We start from the raw sequence: 22,491 nt of genomic DNA, 5'->3' as shown, positions 1-22,491 counted from the left end.
GAGCAAGGAACATCATTGGTCTGGATAGGTGTGGTTTTCATAAATGAAAAATGAGTATCTGAAGTGTACTGGACAGAACCTACTTTTTTATATACATTTTATTTTTTTAAATAAGACAAAATATTTCATAAAAAAAGTCAGTAATATATGCTGATGGTAATTTCAGGTAAGCGAGTTAATCCCTCTAGTTGTGTTTTCAAGTATCTGTCTGGCCATTGGCAATTCTGGCTCCCATAGCACCTGGATTAAAGTTTTGTATCCAAGCAAAGGAAACTGAAGGCAGCTGTTCACATTATTAGAAAGGACATGACAGCTTATCTGAACTCTATGGATACTCTATATAGAGTTAAATGACTCTATATGATACTCATCAAAATGAGCACAGAAATACAAAATGTGAAAAATGTCAACAAACAAAAAACCCCAAATTCACAACCAATCAACCAACCAGAAGACATACTATATAATGTGTGTTAGGGGATTGTAAGTAAAAGCCTGAGATCCTGTTACATACCACCGGATTCCCATTCACCATTTCTTACAGAGATTTCCTATACATTCAGATAGCCCTATCAAAGCTTGAGCACTGAAGAAACTACCCCATAGCTGGGGACTACAGGGAGACTCAAGCATAGCAAATAAAACCAAGTCCAAACTCAGAAAGAAAGTCATAAGTCAATATATAAATATCAACACCATCTCATGTAGACAACATGTGATGGAATGAAAAGCGCGCATCTGCTTTATATCAACAGGCATCTTTGGCAACATCTTGACATTCAAAATACTTCTGAGCCACAGCATAGTATGGCACGGATAAAAAGAATTTTATTGCACAGTAGTCAGAGCTTTGACTGGGCTATTATTGAATGCAGCTCTACCAACATAGATCTTCCCAAGTTATAGGTCAGAGGACAGTTTGAGTATAGTCTGTTTATATCACTGATTATGAAAAAGAAGGCAGAAATGGCCACATTAAACTATATTCTATGCAGAAGCCCCTTAGGAGGCACAAGATAGGCAGAAAAGCATCTCTTTCCTCAGTTATGCTTCAGGCCCCAACACTGATGGCAGATTTTGAACCGAGGAATAGAAGAGGAATTGAAGAAAAGATGATGTGCACAGCTCTACCCTTTTTTTTGTTACTTTCCAGAGCTCCAGAAGGAGCAGGGGAAATGGGATATGAACTGGCTGCTCTGGTTTGTGCTGGCGATCAGGCAGGGACCAGGTGGCCGTTGTACGTATTAACCAAAAATATCACTTACAATAAACTTTATCCTTATTTTTCCCTTGAGTACCAGGGATGGGGAACAGAGCTGAGGCCTGTCTCTCAAATCAGCCAGACCAGTTCTACAGAGAAGTGGGAACACCAGCTTTTCTTCCAGACATATGAACAACCAAATGTCTCACAGTCCCCATTTGATTTTCAGGTACTATTACTTCCTCCCTTTCACTCTTCATCCCAACTGTGCAGTGCTGATTTAGACTCAGGGTCTGGTAAGGCTTTAAACTAGAATAGAAGGCAGTTTCCTGTCAAAAGCCAAGCAATGATAAGAAAAAAACAGTATTAGTTTTAAATTGAATTTGAAACAATTACATAGGAATAATTGTTTTGCCGTAAAAAAAAAAACAGACATAGTACTGTCTTACTAATGTGTATTTTTGGTTCATCCTTTGTTATTTGGAAGTAGATCCCTACATGTATCTTTTGACTTAACCAAATTATTGAAAGCTATTAATTAGTTTATCTTCTGTAAGAATCTTTCCTTCCTCATGACCTTACATTTCAGGTTGAGAACTTACCACAGTTTGAAAGTAAACTGCCTTGAAGCATACAGGAAACAGAACTGTTCCATACATAGCACAGAGCTACGTTAAAAAGAATGAAAAACATTCAAATCCAATGGCATCTATGTAACTATGCAGAATATTTTCAAAGAACTTCGTTCTTATATGCAAAATGAGTATACATCTAATATCACAGTAAGCGTCATCAACAAATGACCTCCCAGAACTCGCTCTTTGCCTTATTTAAATTACCTGTAAAAAATAGAAGGGCCTCAAACTTGATCTCTTTTGCTCTCTGATAAGCTTAGGTTTGTTTCTTTTTGTTGCCTTGCTTTTACTACATTAAGGGAGGATTATAGGAGTATGGAAGTCGTCTTCAAATCTGTTCTTTCCTGATTGTCCAAAAGACTTTCATAAAAGCAGTATCACACACAGATTGTCATACACCCCTAAAACAGGCTATCTTAAGTGCAGAGATACAAGAATAGTTGACTACTCTTTGAGATTCCTTAGAGTTTTTGTGCAAGTTGCTCATTTCCACTGTAGCCCTTATCCCTTTGATTAATTCTCATCTCTGTTACTATCAAACCACTAAACAGAACAGAATCATAAAAAGGTTTGGGTTGGCAGTGACCTTAAGGAATATCTAGCTTCTCATGGCAGACCTCAACAAAGTATGGCTCCAACAGAGAAACTTCCTCAAGCCTCTCCATAATGAACATCTGTGCTTGTGATACTTGTGCTCCTTTTTGCTAAAGACCTATACTTCTAAAGTGGTCTTTTTTCATTCCAGTAATATATTGGCTCCATCAATTTGCTGGCAAACTTCCTGTTTCTGATGTACTTGAAAAAAGTTTTTATTATCACGTCTTACACCCTTGCTCCTCAGAATCTTTTTTGTCTAGTTTTAATTTGGCTTCAAATTTAGATTGCCAGAAGCTTTATATTTTTTCTATGTTCTTCATTTGGATTTCCACTTACTGAACAATGTCTTTTTACTCCTAATGACCCCTTTAGCTTGCTTTTAGCCATACAGGCTTCCCTTCTTACCCACAGTTCTTTTAGACTTAGGGAGTATTGGATCAGATTCCAAATATTCTCTCTGAAATTGAGAAGGAAAAAAACCTAAGTTCTTCAAAGTTTGAAATGGAAAAGCTTGTCCACCTTCTGGTAGAAAAATTAAGGCTCAGAGTAAATTTCCCCATCTTATTTAGATGCCCCCTAAAGTCATCATAGTTTTCCAGAATGTATTTAAAAAGCATCTGAAAAGATTATGGAGAATAACTTTCATTTGAGGAACCCTGGAGGTAGAAACATTTAGGTATGAGATTAAGTTCTTCAATATGCAAAGAATCTACTTGCAGGTCTAAAAAGTTTAATCAGGTCTGATGAATTGATACAAGTTCGAAGAATTAAACATGAGCATGTACCAAGGCACTTAGGAAAAAAATACTGCAAAATTGATCATGCAAGAAGCTCTGAAGTGAATAATTCTCAAAGTATGTGCGTGGAGCTGGCAAAGACCATGCCCTTAAAACAGTGGCTGAAAGGGAATGTGTGATTCAGTAAATCATTCAAGCATTAAGCTTTCATCTTTGGAGCCCTGGTTTATACCCGACTGAAGCATTAATTATAAATGTCTGGGGTATGCCTTCTTCACTTAATTAATCTCCACACTTACATGAATTGTGAATCCAGATCATAATCAAAAGCTCCTCTGGCACAGAAGACCTCAACTAACTGGAAGAGAAGGAAAGCCATTCTGGTTCCAAACACAGCGTAAAGAAAACACATACATAAAAGCGTATAATTAATTTTGTATCAGATATGTTAAAAGATTACGTTTTTCAGTCAGCAGTGACCTAAACCTGAGTATCCTGATCTAAGGCAGGATCCTTATCTAGGATCCTCAAAACTACTGGACAGTGTAACTTCCCACTGAAGAAGGTCTTGCAAGACTTTGTGTGCATCTAATTTGCAGAACTTTCTTACTAGGTTACAGGAACACATGCTGATTCATATGGTGGTCTAGACCTGCACTGCTACTGAACCTAGCCAGTTTAAAGCTCGTGTGGATATCTACATGATTGTCCTGTGAGTGCAGTTAGACCTGATGATGATGGTGGTGTTAAATTTCTGATTCAAACAGTATTGTCCATTGAAGCTTTACTGACGAGGTGAAGGCTGGAAGTACTAAGAAAGATAATCTGAAGGTGAAAGAGATCAGATACACAGGGAGAGTGAGGCAGCAAAAATGAGAAATACACCTTGGAGAGAAAAATATGAAAAGCAGCAGACGTCAAAGGCAATTACATTGACTTAAATGCTTCAAAACCTGAACTTTGCTCGTAAAGCACTTTAAATGGAGAAACTCTAGCAAGCACGTTTGTTTCACTGCACTACACAGAGCACTTACTAATTAAAAATAAGTAAATGTAGGCTTAGATTTCTATGCACATCCCTATCATGTTACCTCTGTAACTCAATTTGTAAAGATTTTTGATGTCTCCTAGTGATGAGTTCAGATAGAATAAAGCATCAGTGGATTAAAAAAAAAAAAGCAAAAAAAAAAAAAAAAACCTTTTTGACTTACTATTGCATTGTTCTTCTCAACCAACTGCAGCACGAACATTCTTCATATTAGTTTTGCACGTGAGTTAAAGATGTAAAGATATAATTCCATAATGGACTCTTCAAGTGATGAGAGTTTCTACGCGTTACACATATCATTCCTGCAATCAGGATATTTCTGAAAAGACAGAGATGCACATACATTATTGCAAAACATTATTAACCACTATAACAATGTATAAATATTAGGTGATAGTAGTTATTTTGTTTTTTAAAGATTTTTCCGGGTTAGTTATTTTGCATATAGTCAAGTTTAAGATTACATTTAACAGGCACTACGGACTCTGTCTCTCTTTCATTTCAGAATACCATTTGTGTCTACCTTCTAGAGCATTATAACACAACACTATTCAGAAGTTAAAATACTGTAAATCGCAAATTATTATATGGACTACCTGGCACTTTTTCCTTTATAGGACAAAGAGTATTTCTCAGATAGTACAGTTTCTGTCTGCAGATTCATTGAATGTGACTCTGTAACTCCTTGATAGTCTCATTTAACATACTCACTCCAGCTTCACTTCTTCTCAACATTGGCACCAGGAAAAGTGTAGTTAAATAACTGTGCTAAAAAAAAAAAAAAAAAGCAATTTACAGAATGAAACTATATGAACAGTGTTATCATGACAATTTTTTTTAAATTGTAATGAAATATAAGCTACTATTTATTTTATTTTCAAATCGCAGTTTTCTTGACTTGAACCAAATAATGACTTCAAAAAGGCAAAGGGGTTGCTGTAAAGCTAAAGCAACCTACCATTCTATGCGGGGCAAAATAAATGGGAGCCACTCTTAAAATCTAAAATTTCATGTAAATGAACAGATGCTTGGCCTCAAGTTGCGCCGGGGGAGGTTCAGGTTGCATGTTAGGAAATCCTCCAAGAGAGTGGTCAGGTGCTGAAACGGGCTGTCCAGGGAGGTGGTGGAGTCACTGACCCTGGAGGTGTTCAAAAGAAATTTAGATTTTGTACTGAGGGACTTGGGTTAGTGGAAAATATTGGTGATATCTGGATGGTTGGATTGGATGATCTTGGAGGTCTTTCCCAACCTTACTGATCCATGATTCTACTCTGCAAAAAATGAAGATATCAATTATATTTTTTTCCAGTTAAATGAATTACGTTGAATTATTTACCAAAATACATTTCAAATATTTCATGTAATCCACCCAAAACATGAGCTTACATCCTACAGTCTTCATAAAAATTTATTTTATTTTTATTTTCTTTGAGTCTGCATTTCCACCTGTTTTTTTCATGTACCGTGTGGCAGCCGGAGGGATGTAATGCATGGAGTTTTCTACCAGTGGCAACTTAAGTAAGAGCTATCACTGAGTAAATAGTTTGACAGTCATTTCAACCACATTGCATCCTGGTGGGGATAGACATACGATCACCTAATTTCCATATAGGAAAGCCTACATTTTAATAATCACCTCATTCTTTACTATCAGACTATGAACATTCAATAAAAAAAATACTTCCTGCATTATTTCTTATCCTGGTCTTTTTTCCCTCCAAATGAAATAATAAAAGAATGTGGGGGAAAAGTTACAGCTGCTTTCTCTACATTCCTGTTTTCTTTCTTTTTATTGCTGTTTTTCATAATACTACAACTGCCCAATGATCATGTGAAATCCTCTCTGTTCCTTTAAAAAAAACACCAAACAAACCAACATTGCTTTTCTCCCTGGGACACTTTGTCCTCATTATTTTTCAGAAAGTCCTAAAATCTAAAAATAACACACCCAAGCCCAAACTACACAAAGATCAGCCCCTTCCATATTTACATAGAAAGGAAGAAACCACTTTACGACCCCTCATTGTGTCTGGCCAGCCTCAGGGTCCCTGGACCGCAAGTAACAAATATCACGAATTTTGCTTGCTCTAAGTGTTTACTCTTAAAGATTTCAGTAAGACCCAGAAAGCAAAAAGCACTGCTGCTGGATCTGTCACATTAACCTCTTCTTACCTCATGATTGCTTGAGAGTGGGTAGGAGATGGTGTTAATTACCTTAGCCTAACACTATAAATGGATAAAATACAGAATTAATCAGAAGAAAAAATAAAAATAAAAACAATACTTTGGTTCCATTAACAGCATTTAATCAGAGAAACCAGTGATTGCAGCAGCACAGCAACCGATGTCCATTTGACGTCCAGCTGTTGTCCCTCAAGATTTGTACTTAAGCAATGAAGGCAGCCCTGTTTTATCTCTAATATTCCATGTGAATATGTAAATAGATGACTACTGCCAATATAGCACCTGCCAGGAACTACAAGTATTTAAGGTCTGGAATTATTCCTACAGAAGTCAGTGGGAGTCATACTGACAATTTCAATCACAGCTGGACCAGGTTCAAGGACAATGGAAGAAAAGGTTTGTTCCTATAACTACCTTAGGCTGCAACTGTTCTCAACTCCACCATGTTTTATTTTTTCCAACAGTTTAATAGGAACAAATATTTGCATAGGTGTTACACAATTGTGCTATGGGGAAATGCTGAATTACAAAATAAACTGCATTCCTGACAAATTGTAATTGCTGCCCAGGAGAGTGAACACCAAGAAACAGCTTCCTCTCAGCTGTGGGAACCAGGCTTGTGCTGTGCACCTGATCAGAAAAGACAAAAAATCCCACAAATAAAAAGATTTTCATGCAACCAGAGGACTTGCACAGTGTTCTCACACCAGCATGTTTGGAATTTCAGAGTTCTATATGGATGACAAACAGAAGGTTGGGATAAGAGGGATGAGATTCTAGTAATTCTGGTTACATGAGCTGACACAAAGGAAATTTGAGATTAGAAACTCTCCCAAAATCCAGATGCCAGAAGTGCACACTTTATTTACCAGAAATAATCCCTTTCACTTCCACGATACAGCTCCAGATACACATACAGATGCAGAGGGCCTCTTCTCTCTTTTTCTATAGTGTTACTATTGCCTAAAAAAAGAAAAAAAAAAAAAAAAAAAAAAAGAAGAAGAAGTCAAGGTTCAAAATTTCTAAGTTACACTAAAAAGTATGCCTTGGACTCAAAAATAATAAATCTTGGCTCTTTTTATTTGTCCACCCTCTTTCACATTATGGAAAGTTCACATATTTAAGATTTTTTTCTGAAGCCACAGAGGCCAAAAATGCATTTCTTTTCCAAAAAAAATTGAGATTCTCGAATGAAGAACACATTGCAGTCCATACAGTGGAATTCGTGGGGCTGGAGAACCCAGCAGCGGTGAGGTGGCAGACGAGTCAGATGAGAGCAAGAAGTGTGTGGCCAGCCACAGTTAGAAGGACTGTTTCCTCCAAAGAGCCAGACAAAACTGAATTAGATCCAGGGGTTGCTGTGCAGTAAAAGCATGACACAAGGTGCCCTGGCATCCCACCACACAGGAAGAACTGCTGCTGCCATCACCCGATATGTGCCTCAGCCTGTTCCAGCATACAATATTGCTCTCTTGTGGATTAATGTGCCCTGATTTTGGTGTCCACAGTCCTCCCAGAGCCTGCCACCTACCCCTCATGGGTAATGCTGCCTTCATGGAAATGGGATCAGAGTTACTATGTGGGGCCCCAATGATCCAGCTACAACTGATTCCACGCCTGAGGCTTACACACCCCAAAGCCAGGCCTTGCACTTCTGTGTACCCCAGGCTTAGAAACAATCCTTCAGGGCAAAATGAGAGTCAAGGGATCCAAACTATCTCTGTGAAGGTGTCTTCAAGAAAAGACTCTTATATGTATGTGAGATATTAGGCTGCGGATCAATAAAATCAGCACATCTGTTTCTGTTTCCTCAACAAAGTGGAGCATCCTTGGGTTTATGGCACAGTCTTCAGAGATGTCCTCAGTATTTCTCTTACAGTTTATAATTTTTCTCTAAATCGTGGAGTCAGTCAGACATTCTGTCTGTTTGTCTCCCTCCTGTCCCAGCTAATTTCCTTTGATCTTGTCTGGTCACGCAGTTAAATTGAAAGCAAGTTCCTCAGCAAATCCTTCCTGAGGTACTTTTTTCCTTCAAAAAAAAGAAAAAAAACATCAGGAGGCTTTACTTCTACAGACATTCGTGATTTTTCATTTCTATTACTTGAAAGGGAAGAGGTTTACACTCTCCACCTGCCCACTTCTTGAAGAATCTATGAGAATCAGTTCTCATAGCTTCAGCCATTTTCTTATCTTCCACTCATTCTTTCAGCTACATACGAGACCAGTAACACTCATTGGTCATCATCATTCCTATCTTCTCATTTGGGAATCAGACTAAGAATAAAGTGTTTTAGCAACAGCAGGAGTCATGCTCAAAAACCAGTCATATTTTATGAGAGTCAAAAAAAAAACAACCTCCCCAAGTGGGCGAAAAATGAAGTAAGGGTTTTTCTTTTGTACCATAAGAGTCTCTTCCAACTACCAGCTCTCAACTCTTTTTTTTTAATAGCACCATTCATACAAGCTCACACACCTGTCTTAACTTATTCATCCTTACAGTATTCCCAGAAGCAGTGAAGAATAATCTTAAATGAATGGGAAACTGAGGTACAGAGAGAAGGAGTAGCACAGCAAAGGTCACATGCAACATCTGTAGAGTGGCAGAACAGGCTCTTGAAGGCCACACATAAATGCCTTAACCACAGACCACTCTTTCACTCAGCTTTGGACCTTGGAAATAATGTCTGAACATCCATTTAATAAAAGGCAAAACAAGCTAAAACTTTTGGATACAGACCCAAGACTCAAGTCTTAATTTTCTGCAGAACAAGTCTGTAGTTTGCTCCAATTCCAAAGCAGTAATGGCTAAGAAAACGTTTTGGGCCACGTCTCATACTGATTTAGCCCTGCCAAAATCACTGAAATGAAGGCAGCTTCATGAAAATGTTGCTTGCACATCTTACTTATGTTTTATTTGCTTCTCACTCCTTAGATATAGCCCTTACCCAGATCAGACTTAAACATGTTAAGCTCTAAAAGGCTATGCTGGTTATGGAAAAGGGAGAAAGAGGATAAAAGATCAGTTGCATTTTTCTTCCCTTTTTCCAGAAAATCTTGCCTTTGCTAGCGTATTACTAACAAACGAAGATCCAATGGGCAATTTAGGATGAAGTTTTTATTCAACCTCCACCTGTAGTCAGTAGCTCAATTGATTCTCCAATGCAGACAGTATGTTAACACTCATAGCTCGTCACTATAAGGAAAAGTGCACCAAAGACAATGGGGAATTCAGAGTTGAGGCTGAATGACATGTATTTAATAGCTTTCCAATTCAATGAGGCATTTAAGATTTTCATTAGCACTAATTACGCAAGAAGTAGAGGTCAACACTAGAAATTTTACAGAGATTAAAGAGGCAAAACGGATTTAAAGTTAGAAAATTAGATTTTACATTAACACAAGAGACAGAGACATGGAAACTATTGCTACTGTGCATCTACTGCCTTTAAAAACAATCGCCTCTTTGTTTAAAATATTCTGTTGATTTCTGCAAGTTTTGACTATTAAAGCACAAAAATTTTAAGTGTCAGGTGCTATTGTCAGGGCTCAGTGAAATAAATTAAAAGAAACATCTTAGTATCTGGCAACTAACTCCATTTATTAATTTTCAGAAATGGAAAAACAGTAATCCTGTCTTTTGGCAAACAAGATCAATTCCTCACTATTCCAGCCTACAACTTCAGGCCACACCAATCCAGAGAGGGCTAGAGATTTGGTTTGAAAAGTTTTCTATTCCAGAGGTTCTTTCATATAGTCAGTCTGAGCTGTGACAATATAGGATCACAGTCCTTGCGTATGATGCTGCCTTTCTCTCCAGTAATATACCAGGAGAGGCAACAGAATATCTCAACACAGCTGGAGGCCCTTGGAAACCACAGTGATTTACTGAAGTGGTGGCATGCAGCACTGTGAAACTGACCCTCGTGCTCCTTGAAGAATCAACCTGCACTTATAAAACTCATCTTTCATTTTCACACTGCATGAATCAGAACCCCTGAGGGACCACAGACATTCAAACTGCAATTCAGGTGCTCTTCGAAGGATTGTGGTGTACAAAGCCAGGCTCAGTGCTCAGTTGGAGTGCTCATGCCAGTGGCTTTCCACCCAGCATGTCTTCCCACTCCAAGGCAGGTATAGGCTCATTAAGAACAAATGCTGACAGTGCTCTTGAGCAAATTTTGAGCAGAAAGATGAAAGTAAGCAACGACTTCTTCAGCCTCTGCCCCCTGGCCCACATGCCTGTAGAGGTTTTTGCTGCCCAAGTCAAATTCTCAAGAGGTATTTGAACCTTTACCTCACCAAAGTTTCACAGAGAGACATAAACTGATGCTCTATTAAACTGTAGGTAGGTCACAGATGGGAAACAGACTTCCTGAAACATAGAATCATAATTCTCCAGAAATACACTCACAAGCTGTTTGCGTTTATGAGCATACAACTTCTCTAGAGAGCAGACAAGTTACTCACAATGGGCTTGTTCATCTAAATGTCCCTACTGCCCATCCAGAACTTCAAATATTGGCAATATGATTATTCTAGATTGGCAGTGCTGAGGTACAACCTGACATGTTAGTTTGTTTCGCTCAATTTTTTATTCAGGAGTTGAGAGTTTTAAACGGCCAAGCAACTCAGAAATACATATTTGAAACTGTCAAGTGAAGAGTTACAAAACCACATAGCTGAATGCTCAGTGTCTTTCTTTGCAGGAATGAGAAGAGGCCAAGTCTTCAGCAAACTCTACTAACAAATGAAACTCATTTGGCTTTGAGAGCAATGTATTAGTAGCTGCCAAACTGTCCCAAATGGCTTTAAAATACACTGTAAGATAATAGAAGGAAATTCATAAGATAATCTTAAAGAGCTGCAGAAGCAGTAATTTCATGTTCAAGCTGCAAGAGCCTGGAATCCTTTAGAAGTGGATGCAAGTTCACTTCATGGTCATGGTAGTAAAAGATGTCTGTGATTATACTGCACAGAAGAAGAACCAACACTCTGTAACCATACAAGAAATAAACTTTCCTTACCTGAATAAAAGAAGGCTTGAATCTTTCCACTTGGACTACAAGCTCTGGTGGCACAAGTTAAAGCAAATTGTGAGTTAGTTCATTCAGGGGTGCTGCTGGATAAATAATAGATAATAGTGGCAAACGACACTTCGCAAAGTCCATGCATTGAGTTAAATAACGTGGATTCCTCAACTACAGAAAAATTCCTGTTCATATGAAATCCTTAGTTTTGATTAATCATTTGGATTCTGCTCAAATGGAAGGAAGGAAGAAATCTGCCTGCTGCCAATGACTATTTTCCTATTTTTAACTCCTGACCAGTGAATTAACACCCTTCTGATTGAGGAACAAATTGATATTACTGAAATAACAAGAAAGCATTTAAAGATTGAAACTGACTGCACATGTAGCTAAAAAGTGGGTTAAGTAGCAAGCAATTAGCTGTATATAAATGATGAATCAGTCTGTTTTGATGATATGACTGTAATTTCAGCTTTTGCCTTTTCAAGCATGTTTCACAAATACAATAGGCAGGCTTATACTGAAATGTGAGCAAATCATTACTCTTCTTTTAAATTAATACACATTTTTTCCCCTCTTTATTTCTCTCTAGAAATTAGAAGCAATGTTCAGGTAGTACTATAAACCCTTTATGTAGTTATGTTTGTATCATAAATGCTTTCAGAAAAACAAACAAAAAAACAAAACAACAACAACAACAACAAAAAAAAAAAAACAAAAACAAAAAAGCCATATAAAAATCCTCAAAATATAAGGAAAAGATTCACATTAAAAATTGAGAGTCCCATTGGGAAATGAAAAACATCACTGTAAGATCAGCAGATCAGACTTTTTGTGTGGTACTGTGCTTTAAAGCTCAACATGATCATCCAGGAAACATTGCTGAGTGCTAGCCAGATGATTTCTTCTAGACTTCTTTTGCTATTGTACCAAAATAAATACTTAAATCTTTCTGAATTCGCAGAGTAGAATGATTATTGATGTTTTAGAAGGATACTAGAGGTAAAACAAAAGTTCAAGAAGTGCAAAAAAGAGGAATGCATTGTAGAATGTGGGGAATGCAAGAAAAAAAAACAACAATCACACACTGTTCAGACTCATCTTAGAGTTTCTAACATGCACTATTTTAATTGGAACCATTTTATGGTTCAACTCACTTGCACTCTTTGAATTGAAAGACAGTGTCAGACACTTTGCTATGTGTCTATGCTTTGAATAGTAATATAAAATCTGATCAAACACACTGGGTCACACAGGGATCAGCATTAAAAGAAAGTTAAATGAGAAGAGGGCATGGCCATGGCTGTTTTAACTACTAACCACAACATTAGGTTAATTTGAACAATCATTTCACAAGGATTAATTCATTTTTTGTACATTATGACTTGTATTCTTTGGACTTTCTCCCACGTTTCCTTCTCACAGTTTTAGGTTAGAAAGTGTCTGCCATTTTGCTGGAGGGATAGATGGAAGAATAGAAGGAGAGGTAAGAAACAATTTTTGGAAGTAACAAAGTTTATGTTCAAATCTGTAACCTTTACCTCTGCTTCAGCCTCTCAAACATCCTTGGCTAATTTTTGAACTCTACCTTCCTTTTGCTCCAACTCCACTAAATAATGATGCACTTTCAAAACGCTAATGACAATTATTTACACTCCAGTACAGTTTTGAGTCTGCTACTGGCAAGATCTAACAAACAGACCATGGCATTTCAGCACATTATCCACAGTTATGCTGAGACCAAACTGAAAATGGAAACTCAAATTCTCATGCAGCATAGCTGTGGCCCTAACTCATGTTACAGACCTGAGTTGTGTTTTCAGAATGCAGTGCAAAAACTGTCTTCTTTTTATACACAAAATTAGTGTAACTAGAATACAAATAAACCATGACACAGATTAAGCTTCTCAGCAAACATATAAATTGGGACTGGAGGACAGGAATGCTCTTTTTTTTTTATTCACGCATTTCCTTCTGTTCACTGAACTTTGGGACAGCAATACCAACCATAAAGAACTATAGTATTAACATGTTAGTGGGTAAGGGGCAAACAGCTGGTTAAGAGAGCAAGAATGCCTGAAGCAAAAACTAAAATGAAGACTTCCTGGCTGCAGTTGATATCAAACTTCTATATATTAGTAACATGTTTTGGCCAATTTTATCTTCTGTCTTAAGCACAGTTTTCTGTGCCTCAGTCAACTAAAAGGTCAGATCACTTAGTGAGAGGATAGATACACTGATTCCTGATCTCTTCTTAAGAGTTTTTGCCTGCATGTTTGGATCATGAGATGTGGAGCAAAATAAATGATTCATCTTGAGTCTATCTTCTCTCTAGTCATGACTATACAACACCTGAACCTATATTGTCCAGAATTTGTTTTTAAAATTGATTTTATCCTATGTGAAACTGAGTTAAGCTTGAATGAGTGCTGGAACACACTCTGATAGTCAGAAGGAGCCAGAAACATTTGGGAGCTGGCCTTTTTCCTTATCACATATAAGCACAGACAAATTAGCTACCAGGAAAATAAAACAGAAATTTAGTACATACATTCTGTTTTGTCACTGGAGAACTGATCTTACCTTAATAGCATTTTAAAGAATAATTTACAGAAGAAACAGAAAATATACAACTAGCTTTGGGGTATTTTTCTTGTAGAAGAGACTTATGAAGGATAACAGGATTTAAACATAATACTACAGGCATTTACTACAGTTGGCTAGAATCAAAGGCTCAAAAAGGAGGTGTCTCGGCTGAAAACAGCCATCAGAGCACTCTTGCCTCCAATGGAGATAGACCAGCTGAGAGGCTGTCCGCATAATGAAGTCATTTCTCTTTTTAACCACCCTATAGACTCCTATGCATGTGATGTAATTCTCTATTCAATTCCATAGAGAAGTTATCATTTCCTATTAGAATCCATCGGGTGTTTCTATGTGGGTTTCCTTTCACAGTCTCCTTAGCATGGCCAGAAAATTCATTTTCTCTGTGTAAACTAAGTGGTGTAGCAATTTTTCCTCTGAAGTCATATGATGTCTGTCACCACAAAAGCAGCCTACATGCAGCTGTATCTCGTTTTGGAGCATATACGCTTGCATATGGCTTCTAGACGGAGGCAAATATCACTGCAACAGAGTTATTTAAATAATATATTGTCACACAATGATTAATTTCTGTTTTATTTTCAGCATGAAAGTCTGTGGCATAGACCCCCATATGGTAAAATAATAGGCTGAAAGATTAGCCACCATCACCATCTGTTACTCATCCCTGATTTCACTCCCTCTTTCAAGAGCTGATTGCAGTTTCAAAATCTTTCATTCAGAGTCTATTTTCTTTCAAGTTATTACCTAGATGACTTCAGTAACTCTATATAGCTGGGGCCTGAGAAACAAATGCTGAGAGCAGGAAATGCACAATAAACATTTACATAGAGGGTGCTGTGATAGGAAATTCACTGGGCTGGTGTCTCACTTCACCCATCAGTGTTACAACATGTACAACCATTGCCTGCTTTGGAATCACTCCAGAGGGCTATGCTACTGCAAGAGAGAAATTCAGTGCTCAGTGGCCCATTTCCTACTGATGTCACTCACTCCATACAGCAAGTGAACAATAATAAAGCACTTCTTTTTATATGACTATTAAAAATTATTTTCTTTAGAACAGTCATATCTATATCTATCTATCTATCGTATCTATATAGGTAAACTACATTTTTTATGGTGTCCCAAGGAAGTATAAGAAAGTAAAACGGGGATGGGAGTAAGGAATGATAAGGAAAGCCAAACAAATATGAATAAATACGTCTGAGGTAAGCATGCAGGAGAAATAAACAATAAGAGTATTTTGCAATCAAGATCACTGCTAATTTATGTGACAGATTCCAAGACTAATCTAATATGCAATACACTTTCACCATGTATTCCTTCAAATGCAAATCAATCAGAAGCACCTTTGAATGCCTGGCATCCACCAGAGGGGATATGGTTTACACTGAGCTGCCCAGTGCTTTATGGTAGGGAACATTATTGAGCGTCTGACTTGCATTTGCTTCACAGGCTGACTCAAAACATAACTGACCTGAGATACTGAGTTGTGGGTATATCACAACTATGAAATCGCACTCTTTGCCTTAGCCCAATCTCAGGTCCCTTAGCCTGTTCCATCAGCTTCACTTTCTAAATTAAATTTCAGGCACATGAAATGAGTACACTACTAGTTCAGTGCCTGGTGTATCATCAAGAAACAATAATAACAATAAAAAATAATCAGGGGTTCTTCATGCACATGGTGTCAGCTTTGTTTTCCAGATCCATCATTTCCACTCTTCACTGTGGGACGTGAGGCCAGATTCTTAGTGGAAGTAAATCCGCACTGCTTTGCTGTGCATGACAGAACTGTCCCAAAATGGAGCTACCGACGTTTATGTGCAGGAACAGTCTAAATGTCACTCTTACGTCTGGCTCATGATTCAGAAGACCATAACTGTTTGACACAGCCCCTATATTTGTTATTTTAGGAGGCTGGTTGGAAGGAGATGGCAAAGGTTTAGGAGTCAATGATCTCCATCAGCTCTACAAACAAGGCAAGACTGCTGGGCTTTGTTTTCTTTTGGGAACTTTCCAAGCATCAGTACTTTACAAGTTACCCCCATAGGCAACTTAGTGTCTGTTTCAAGTTAATGCGCTTTGTTTTTCAGGCCACAAATAAAATCAGAACAAAGTAAAAGTTCAGATTTGTTTGAAAACAACCCAAATTTTGTACCGTGTGAAAAGAAAGGTAAAAAGAGGGTCAGAGAAACTGAGAGTAGAGAGGGCATGGGATAGGAAAAATCTCTCCAGAGGAGAGAAAGTGATTTTTATGGCACAGATAAAGAATGAACTGCAGAGAGAAGAAAAAGATGATAGTCAAAAAATCTGTGAAAGTCACTTCAAAATACTGAAGCTCTCTTTCTTCTCATGAAATCTTTATCTCACTCTTATGAGGGTCAAAAGGACTGAAACTGCTAGCTCTCATATTGCCTTTGTATTAGAGCTATATGAAGCAAATGATAGCAACATACTCAAGATGCCGGGCCAAATTCTGCCCTTCATTATGATCATTCAACTAATCTGGGAACCCTGCTTGACATGATATTTTAATTCTTTGATTCTTTGAAAAAAAGCTATAGAAAAAACAGAGGATTTGCATTCATCAGGTATCACACACATGTCATTAGTTAAACAAACATAACCATAAAGGATTTAGAGGGATATATATATATATATATTTCATATTAATTTTTGTATACTCAACTTGTGACTATTCCACATTGCTTTCTGGAAAGCCTTAATGTGATTTTTGAACATTCAGACTTAGAACTGCTCTGACAGAGGGCCATGGAAATGTCTGCTCATTTCAGAGATAGGGAAACAGAGAGAACATGCTGCTAAGGGAGATATCTTCATTTCTAAATCTGTGAACACGTTGCTATGTTAGTAGATTTTTCCTGTTCCTTTTATCCTTTATTTCATCTCACATATCTGTTCTCAAGGATGGCACTAGAATTAAACTGCTAACTTGGTATTTGGAAGACCCAGTTTTAAAATTCTCCATCCCTTTACAAATATGGAACAAATCTGAGGACAGCAGTGGCCATCTGTTAGATGGAGGTTACAGCATTTTCCCTACAGCACAGAGAAAGGAAAAGAAAGTGTGCTCTTCAGTGATTTTCTCTCTCCTTTTCTGAATGTTCTGCTCTGTGAAATCAGCCTCAAAAATTTCCATTGACTACCATGGAAACTGCATTGGGCCAGTAGAAGTCACAGGGATGACAGATGGTAAGAAGTTATGTATATGACCACCATATAAATTGCTCACCGAATGCTGAATTTGGATTAGGGTATTGGCACGTTATGTGATTAGAGTTGCACTCAAAGGCAGATAGGGTACCACTGGCTAGAACCAAATTAAATAGATGCAAGCACTTCATGAGACACTAAAGCAGGGGTGAAAAACATATTCAGTGTTACAACATCTTATCAACCATCAGTGGATTACTTTCTTGTCTTGCTCCACTGTGTAGGTTCATCAATCCATAAAGATATGCAAAAGAAAGGAAAAAATGAAAAAAGCCAATTTGACTAAGATGATTGTCAAAGAAAGGAACTGACTGGCTCAAGGAACTGGAAATAAAAGATGAAACCTTTGAAATCTATGTCACCACCTCAAGACTGGCTCAGATCTGCATTGACCCATAGCTATTATTGTAACTGTGTGAGATTTTGGTACCCCCCATGTAATGGGATTGGGCTCTTAATCCAGTTAAGAACAGATGTCCACATCAAGCAGCTCAAAATCCAAAAACCACTCTGTCACTCAGTTGGAAGAAATGTGAAAAGAAAATCTCATTTGTGACATGGAAGAAATTGTCCCCTTGTTAAAAGTTGGAAATTGAGGGAGACACTACTTCCTTTCTACCTTGCACTATTTAACAGTAAACCGCAGTCCCTGGATGTTACAAGAAGACATTCTAGGCAGGTGAATTAGTCATCTGCACAAGCAACTTAGGCCTCTCTGGGCAGGGAAAAATTCACAATGTCCAATTCTTATTTTGCATTTTATCTTCCTTTTCAAGTGATACAGAAATAAGTCAATCTTTCAAAAGGCCACTTGCTACCAACAATGAAAAGATGCAATTGAAACTGAAAACAGCGCTTCGCATAGTTTCCTTTCATTATAAACTCTCAAAATTTTTTCATATAGCTAAAAAGCAGTGGTAGGCAAGGGGGAAAGCGTGCAACACTCTCATCTGGATGATTAAACAATAATAGAGAAAGTCATTTCAGTAAAGCTGCAATGAGAAAAAAAGAAAGCTTTACATTGAACAGATACAGCTAGAGGAGCAGTCAACAAGACGTGAGCAATGGCAGACTGGAAATGTTTCTCCGCACACAAATTGAATAGATGAGGGAATATATTTTCACCATTGCTCTTAAAATTAGCATGAATAGATCATTCATCCCAGATGAGTTAGGCACCCAACCGATGTCCAAATTTATTTCCACAAGAAGTGACACTGACAAAATGGCAAATGTGTGCTACACAAATTACACTCAACCATTGATTTTTTTAAGTTCAGCAGCCCATCTTGTGCGACTGCTTATAAAGGCAGACAGACAGACCACACCGACTGCAGCAGTAAACTGAACTCATATCTCACACTGACTCGAAGATGCAGTTTGACACGTGCTGCCTAAACAAACCTGAGCACGTCAGTTACTTTCAGATGATTTACTTGTTACAGTGGCTCACAACATAAAAGCCAACAATCAGTCATTAGCACGCAGCAGAGGAAATTTTCCCAGGGTATTATGTAGCCTATTTGGACAGCCAGAACTCACTGCTATTATTTATTCACACCACTATAAATTATTCTTCCCAAAATGAACCCGAGTCACGTAAATGCTGACTTGGAAAGCACCAGAGCCCTCTCTTTTCCTGCTGCATGTATTTTCCCTTTTTAATAAACTTCCTGCCTACAAGTGAAAAAACAAAGTCTGGCGGGGTTTACGTGTTTCAAATCAATGCCACAGAAGCAAGGGGGAAACCAGTTTGGTTAACATTTCCTACGTCCCTTTTAAGGCTGTATATTTGTTGTGGGCTTAAATTGTTCCAGCTCTGCAAAGCTGCTAAACAGAGTACTGATGAAACATATTGATACCTTAATATTGACATGAGAATCAGATTATTAGGTACAGGCTTTTCCTTCATCTTTTTTAAATACTTATTTTTGTCCTATCAAAGGATGTCCAACCAGGCACACTAAATACATAGTAATTTTGAATAGCTGTATGTGGGGTAATATAAAGCAAGGAAACTAGCAGCAATTGATGAGATTGAGTTCACACTGTAGAAAGGCTTCTAGGACACAACTGCTGCTCATATTCCCCATATGATGAGGTCTACTAGAAATGGCGTTGTGACACCAGTTCATTTTACACAAGCTTCCAGATAGGCAGTGTCTTGTAGACGCTGTTAACAAGCGTTAACCGGGGAAACTAGGACTGAAAAGCTCCTTGGGAGTCATTATAACCAGCCAGACACTGGTGCCAAATCATTACATTGAAGCACTTCAGGGCAACTCTGGGGTGGTTCATTCCAACCACAGATACAAAAAAATTGATGAACAAAAGGTTTTGCCCATTAAAAATGCAAGCAAACAAAAATTTCTCCTGCTTTGTTTTATGGTGCATGTAATTTTGAAGGGCAGCTAACTGGAGGTACGGAATATGAGCACAGGAGAGGAACTGAGCTATGCTCATAGATCCAAGGGCTTTTCAAGGGCTCACCATTTTCCCACTAAGACAAATGAGTGACAGAAAACCCCCCTAAAATTATCTACATTGCTGCAAAGTTTAAGGCCAAGGTTATTCAACGGATAGCCCTTAAGCATAGCTCTTGTTATCCCCTTCAGCTTCCTCAATAGCTGTTGCTGTACTCCAGTGTGCTGTGGCTATACTACTGAGGCTGTCCCTAATCACGAACAACTTGGATATTTTCAGTGGAGAGTTATGCTTCTCACTGTGTTCAGTACTTCCCCTACATTGCAAGGAAATAAGATATTAGAAAAGCATCGCTCAACCACAGTTGACCACCTCAGCTCTTGCTCTCGGAGATGCTTGTACTACAAGTTCTACATCCGACTTATGCAAACACAAAGGTCAGAACTGCTGCATTCTGGGGCCAACTGGCTGCTCGAGTCTATGACAGCTTTATTGCCATACAATTGGAGAAGTAGATATCTCCTTCAGAAATAGCTTGAGAATGACTTTTTGTTGTTGTTATTTTAGGCGTAGCTGATGTTTCTTTGGGATTTTCTGTCTGCAGCTCTACTAGACATTGCTGAGAGAAGCAATTCTGTTGACAAGTTGCCCCAGAGCATGCTGTAAATGGGATACAGTACCTCACTTGTGGGTTCCAGAGATACCTCCTTGTGTCATTTTTTGGTTAAATGTTATCTCTCAGATGCAAAAAACATGCATGTTGAAAAAAATTATTGTTATTCAACTCTCACAAACACAGTTGAAACTGCTGCCAAACAAAAGAGTTAGCTTCCACTGCCAAATAAAGAGTTAGCCCTTAACTGTTTGCTGCTGCAATAAAATAGCTCTGGAGATCCGTTTCTCTGGAGCCTTTGGTGATATGAGACAAGCAATTTTGATTTAATCTTAAATATATATATTTAAATGTTTTGACAATTTCTTCTACACTTAGACACATCTTTATCCTTTTTGTTTCCAGACGACTAAAACCAGCTGGCCATTTTTCTATTGTTATTTTATCTGCCTTTGGAGCTTGAAGAGACTGAAGTTCTTACAGACTAAAATCAATTTACGTCAGTTTCTGCAAGCTCAAGAAGATCAAATAATTTGAACAAGCATTGAGAGACAGATCTTTGATGTACACAGGTTGTAACCAATGGTGTATGCCAATTAAGGGCATGGCCTTGGGCTTTGGTATTTCTTCTGCGGGATTTTAGCTTTGAACTCCTGAGGTCCCTCGTTACCAATTTCCTTGCAGAGCATGTTTCCCACTTAAACAAACATTCCCAGGGCTCTTTGCATAGGACAGGATGTCCAAGATTCTGATTCACTCGTGATCTTGCTGAAATGAATCATATATTATTTCAGTTAATTACTCAGCTAAATGTATACGTTTGGTATTATTCTATAGGATTTTGGTCTCTTTTTTTCTATCTCAAGATGTGTTCCTTGAGGGAGCAACCAGGACAGCTGCTAAGGAATGATGTCACTCATTAGCTTCACACTGGAAAAGTAAACATGTTAGCTAGCAAATGTCTTACCCGTCTATGTTTATTTGTGACCAATAACTAGTTTGGAGAATGTCTACAGCTGTGACTGAAACACAATAAAATAAGACAAGACAAATGTCAACACCTTTGTTGCCAAACACAAAGCAAAGCAAATGGCTTTATCCTAAACTGAAAGTCCCTTTTTGCATGCATGAAAATGCTTGTGGTTCCACTTACTGCAGAGCAAAGCCAGGAGCACAGTAACCGATGAGATCTCCAGCCACCTCTCAGAGCTACAGTTTGTCCTCCCATCACCGACCTGGGTGGGACGCAGCTGCCGAGATATTTGTTTATGAAACTCCCAAACTTTGTTCATCAAGCTACGCTGCTTGAGCTAACAGCCAAACCTCCTCCCCTTAGGATCCATTCGAGTGACTTGGGGAGCCCATGGGGAGCCAGGAGAGGGAAGGCATTTTTCCCCTATGTTAAATAATAGCTCAATTTTCAACACATCATTAACTATTGCAGCTGCAGCAGAATCAAGTTAAGTAGGGAAAAGAATGAAAACAACAACAATCCCCCAAACTGAATTATAGGCTCTATGAGGTGGTTTAATCAGTGGCTCAACTCTACTCTCCCTCTTGAAGAGCTCTCAAGGATACAAGGATACACGTGAGACTGCACAGAGCTCAGCTCCAGTGCTGGCTCTGGCTGTGAGGAAACCCTCCCTGGCCACAGCATGTTGCAGAGAAGCAGAGGGCACTTGGCAAAGTCCCTTAAAGAGACATAAGCAGCACTCTGAGCTTTAAAGAACTGGGAGACACGGATATCGTCCTGCTAAACCAAAGCCATCTGAAATGCGTTTACTTGCAGGACAGACTTTGTCAATACTGCATCAGTTGTCACATTTGTCCCTAGGGACAAAGTGGTTCTTTGTGCCTTTTCAGAACTCTTAAAAACACCGTTTTCATCCCCCTATTTACAGCTAGCAGACACACGAGACCCAGCAAGACATCTCTTACCCTCATCTCTTCAAGTTTCTGGACCAAACCTGTCACTGTGATCTGGTTTCCTTGAAAATTCTAAATTCAGACCGTACCAAACCCCCCTCTACTCTGCTCACCCCACTGGCACGCTTCCCATAATCAAAATCAGACTATGCTCTTGATGGACCTGCTAGCATATCTGGTTTCCTTCTCATCTGGTTTTGAATTCTCCCTAATCCCCTAGACCTTAGGCCATAAAATAACTCTGATCGTTACAGA

General features: G+C 38.4%; 2 long non-coding RNA genes across 3 annotated transcripts in view; both read right to left on the bottom strand.

The window, feature by feature from the left end:
* Nucleotides 1-430: 430 nt before the first annotated feature.
* LOC125689659 (uncharacterized) overlaps nt 431-22,491 on the bottom strand; it is a 68,912-nt gene continuing 46,851 nt past the window's right edge. Inside the window, exons 2-7 of one of the 2 annotated variants that reach the window (XR_007375383.1) lie at nt 7,272-7,365; nt 4,815-4,986; nt 4,382-4,537; nt 3,470-3,550; nt 2,770-2,890; nt 431-1,530 (exon numbers count right to left, since the gene is read on the bottom strand). This is a non-coding gene — a long non-coding RNA (uncharacterized LOC125689659). Of the gene's footprint in view, nt 1,531-2,769; nt 2,891-3,469; nt 3,551-4,381; nt 4,538-4,814; nt 4,987-5,176; nt 5,351-7,271; nt 7,366-22,491 lie in introns of those variants that run through there. The other variant, XR_007375384.1, reaches the window with a different exon arrangement.
* On the bottom strand, nt 7,424-21,525 carry LOC125689662 (uncharacterized). The gene is made up of 3 exons (XR_007375387.1): nt 21,464-21,525; nt 11,427-11,470; nt 7,424-8,431 (listed from the first exon to the last, which is right to left on the bottom strand). It is a non-coding gene; the product is annotated as an uncharacterized LOC125689662 (long non-coding RNA).

Source organism: Lagopus muta, chromosome 1 (genome assembly GCF_023343835.1).
Source record: "Lagopus muta isolate bLagMut1 chromosome 1, bLagMut1 primary, whole genome shotgun sequence".
NCBI lineage: Eukaryota > Metazoa > Chordata > Aves > Galliformes > Phasianidae > Lagopus > Lagopus muta.
Note: the sequence above shows the minus strand (reverse complement) of the source record. Positions and strands in the feature narration are given on the sequence as shown.